This window comes from Otolemur garnettii, unplaced genomic scaffold (assembly GCF_000181295.1).
Source record: "Otolemur garnettii isolate 467f Iridium unplaced genomic scaffold, OtoGar3 scaffold00110, whole genome shotgun sequence".
NCBI classification, from domain to species: Eukaryota; Metazoa; Chordata; class Mammalia; order Primates; family Galagidae; genus Otolemur; species Otolemur garnettii.
The window spans coordinates 6272954-6277403 of record NW_003852505.1 but is presented as its reverse complement, the minus strand read 5'-3'; positions in this window follow the sequence as shown (position 1 = coordinate 6277403).

The following is a 4450-nucleotide window of genomic DNA, read 5'->3' as shown; positions in this document are numbered from 1 at the left end:
GTCACCCTACTCCTTTGAGCCACAGGTGCTGTCCCTTGACTCTTTCTTCTAACAAATAGAGTATGTCAGAAATAAAGAGATGCCACTTCCTAGATTAGTTAATAAAAAAATGGTGTCTGCTGTCTTGAGTGCCTGCTCTTTCTACTTCTCTTGCTTCCTCACTTTGAGGGAAGCTGGCTTCAGTGTCATGAGTTCCCCTGTGAAGAGGCCTGGAAGGATCTGAGGTAGATGTCCAGAGAGGACCTGAGGCCTTTGCCTAGTGACTTGTGTGCAACTGAATCCTGATAATAACCGTATCAGTGAGTTCAGATCCTCCTCTAGTTAAGCTTTCAGATGAAACTGCAGCTTTGGCTAACAGATTGACTAAGACCTTATGAAAGGCCTTGAGCAAGAGGCACCTAACTAAGGTATGCCCAGATTCCTGACCTACATAAACTGGAGATAATAAATGTGTGTTATTTCAAGCCATTGAGATTTGGGTTAATATTAGTGCAATAATACATAACTAATACAGAGATGAATTCTCATATTCCTCCCTATTCTGTGGGTAGGGGTAGGCAAACCCCAATTTATTCCTTGGTATTCTGGTTATCCCCTGCTTTGTGATCAGGGATTTTTCCCACTTCTTAGAGGACAATAGCGTACGCCAGTTCTCCACAGTTTCTGGAGTCTCTGGGGGGGCTCTCCCAGTCATACCAAGGTAGCACTGCTATCACTATGTAGGTAATGAGACGGTCTTGTTGAAGTACAGTAGTATAGTATAGTGTAGTGGGTTATGTTTACATCATGGCTTTGCCATTTATTAGTAGTGGGACCTTGTCTCTATGTCTCAATCCCCTCATATGTAAAATAGAAATAATAATAATAATGTTAAGTATTTCATGGCTTGGTATGAGGCTTTAATGAGTGATTAAAATAGTATTTGGCATAAAAAGAGTTCCATATTTAGCATAGACTAATAATCAAGTATATTCATGCCCCTCACTCCTCCATACCTGACAACCCAGTAGACTATGAGCTGATTAAAGGTAAGATGATGTCTTATTCTTCCCTATAACTCCAATATCTAGCACAAGATCTGGTACAGAGTAGGAGCTCAGCAAATGAGATTTGAATTGTATGAATAATAGAATGGTTTTTTCAAAACATAACACTAACAGTACTGATATGATGGTCAGAACATTCCACTAGTTTCTTCTCTAACTGTTCTGGGTCTTTTTGATTCTTCCCAGTAAATTATAGAGACTGGCTGTATTTGTGCTGGAGAAGTTTATCACCAATTTGGAGCCCAATTAGAGCTCACAGGGTGCTTTCTGAGGTTTCACAAGTCAGTCTGAGACTCCAACAGCCAGAGTTAAAATTAAGATTTTGCAACTGGTCATAGTGAGCTCATATGGAGGGCCTATACTCTGCTCTAATATTTTTCTCACATTACCTTCTTAACTTTTAAAACAATCCATAGTAATTATCTTTTCTTTCTTTCTTCTTTCTTCTTCTTCTTCTTTTTTTTTTAGACAGAGTCTCACTCTGCTGCCCAGGCTAGCGTGCCATGGCATCATAGCTCACATCATTCCTGGCTTCAAGCAATCTTCCTATGTTAGCCTCATGAGTAGCTAGGACTAAAGGCAGGGACCACCATGCCTGGCTAATTTCTCTATTTTTAGTAGAAATGAAGTCTTGCTTTTTCTCAGGCTCATCTCAAACACCTGACCTCAAGCAATCTTCCCACCTTGGCCTTCCATAGTGCTGGGATTTCAGGCATGAGCCACCATGCTCAGCCTTTTTTTTTTAATGGATGAGGGAACTAAGGTTCAGAAAGTTAGCTCATGTGCTCTAATTCTAGAGTAGAGATTTGAACCCAAATATTCTGTCTTTACAACCTATTCCTTGAAGTCAGGAGACTTGGCCTCTTTATCTCTTAAAGCCTCTTGCTAAGAGCAATTAACCAACTAAATTGTGCTTACCTAGGACAGGGCCTAGAAACAGTACCTGTTGAATCCAGAGCAGCATGACAAAGTCAATATGTCAATATTTTAGGGGCTTTTCTAGGAGTCTAATCAATTCTGGAGGCATGTTAGAAGCCAAGGACCCCAAGCTAGCAGAAACATGGCTCTATAGGGCAAACAATCAACTATTAGCAAGTTCCTTAGGGGTTATGGCAGAGTAATCACTGGATTCTACTCACACTAATCCAGCAAAGTCAGGCCACAGCAATGATTTTGAATCTCAGCTCTGCCATTTGCTTGCTCTGTGATTTTGGACAAGTTTTTTTTTTTTTTTTTTAACATCTTTAACCTTTATATTTACTGTCTATGAAATGATGGAATATTAGCTACTGTATATGGTTGTTATAGGATTAAATAACACATGAAAATTTTTCATCACAATGCCTGATATATAATAGTGATTCAATAAATGATAGCTATAATTATCACTAGTAATAAGAATAAAACATAATTAATAACAAGTTTTTAAAGTTATAATGAAGTATAATAACTATACAGATCCTTGAAGCATTCCCATGATATTTCTCAGGAACAAGTAATTTTTTTGGAATGGATTCAGATATTTTGGAGGAAGCAAGGAAAAGGACATATGGTTTTAAGTCAGTCTACTCAGGTCAAATTCTTATCTCTAAACTAGCCAACATGACCTTGAGCATCTTGTTTAAGTGCCTTGAATCTCATTCTTCATCTGTCAAAGTGGTATATCAGTCAGCTTTATCAAGAGAAATAGAACTAGCAGAATGTAGTATATATTTAAAGGATTAGTTTACTTGATTGTGGGGGCTAGCACATCTGAAATCTGCAGGGCAGGCTGGCAGGCTGGAAACTCAAGCAGGAGTTGATGCTGCAGTCTTGAAGCTGAATTTCTTATTCTCTGGGAAAATTCTATTTTTGATTTTAAGGTCTTCCAATTGATTGGATGAAACCCACTCACATTATCCAAGATAACTTGCACTAATGGTAGATGTTAACCATAGCTGCAAAATACATTCATGGTAAAACCTAGATTAGTGTTTGGTTGAATAAGTGGGTCCTATATTCTAGTCGTGTGTACACATAAATTAGCCATCAAAAATGAATAATAATAGAATCTATATGATAGTTTTATTGAAAGGTTTAAATTAAATAATCCACGTAGAGAACTGTACACAATGCTTGTGACACAACAAGTTTCCAGAACAATATTATTACAATATAACTTCTGTACTATGGGCTACTATGACCCTCAGCTTTGTTGTGAGATTAGGGGTATGTCTTGAGTTTCTGTGAGCCAGTACCTGATATCTCATGGATTTTTCTCTGGTTTATGAAGGCAAATGTTATTCGGTCTCCTAACTGAGAAAAAAAGCACAACTGTGGCCTTATCTCTCAGTCTCCTGGCACCCAGCAAATATTATTCCAGTCCTGAGTGTCTAAAACTGGTCTGAGGCTAGATTGGTACTGGTAATTGGTTGGTCTGAGAGAGCAGCAAAAGAGGATGGATTATATAAACCTAAGTGGGTAGTAAAGTCAGTAGAAGCAAACTCAAAGATTCTGGTTTGCTGGTCAGCAAAAGCAACAATCTTTGACAACTTTCCTGAAGCTATCTCCTCGGTCTAAGCCACCATCTCCTTTCACCTGGACTAGAATGATGATCACTTTACTGATCTTCTGTCTTTTTCTCCTTGATTCTTTCAGTCCATTATTTACCCAGCAATGGAGTGGTCCTGTCATAAAGTAAATCAACTTCTGTCATTTCTATACTCAGAAATTTCAGCATGGCTTTCCATCTCACTCATAGCAAAATCCAAAGTCTTCTCAATGGACTGTGATTAGGCTGCTAGTTCCTTATCTCATCCCTGTATTCCTTAGTTCACACTACTTCTGCCATATTGACCCCTTTTTATGTTCCTTAAACACACTATCCATATTTTTGTTTCAGGTTCTTTGTCCTCACTGTACCCTTTCCCCAGAGGATCTTCCCTTTAGATATCCTCATGGTTCACTCCTATACCTGTTTTAGGTCTTTGCTTAAATATCCCATATTAATGAGGTTTACCTGGACCACCCTATTTAAAATTTCAACCCCTTCCCCCAGAATATTGTTCCTCTTTCCTGACTTGGTTTGTTTTTCTCTATAGAACTTATCACAATGTAATATTACATCATTAATTAATTTTGTTTGTTTAATGTTTGTCTATCCTGATACTGTCCTAGCTTCATGACAGTGGAGATCTGGTCTGTTGTTTCTTTTTCTGCTGGATCCTCACGGATGGCGCATATTAGATGAATATTGAATGAATGAATGAATGAATGAATACAAGGTCTATAATTTTTTATCTTAACATTGAATCAAGGGACCATGAGTCTTATATCAGCATTTTATGCTTGTGAGAGCAAAAGAGTCTCAGAAAGACAAGTTTCTGGTCCTGTGTTCAAGATCTGAGTCAGAAGAGAGTCACTAT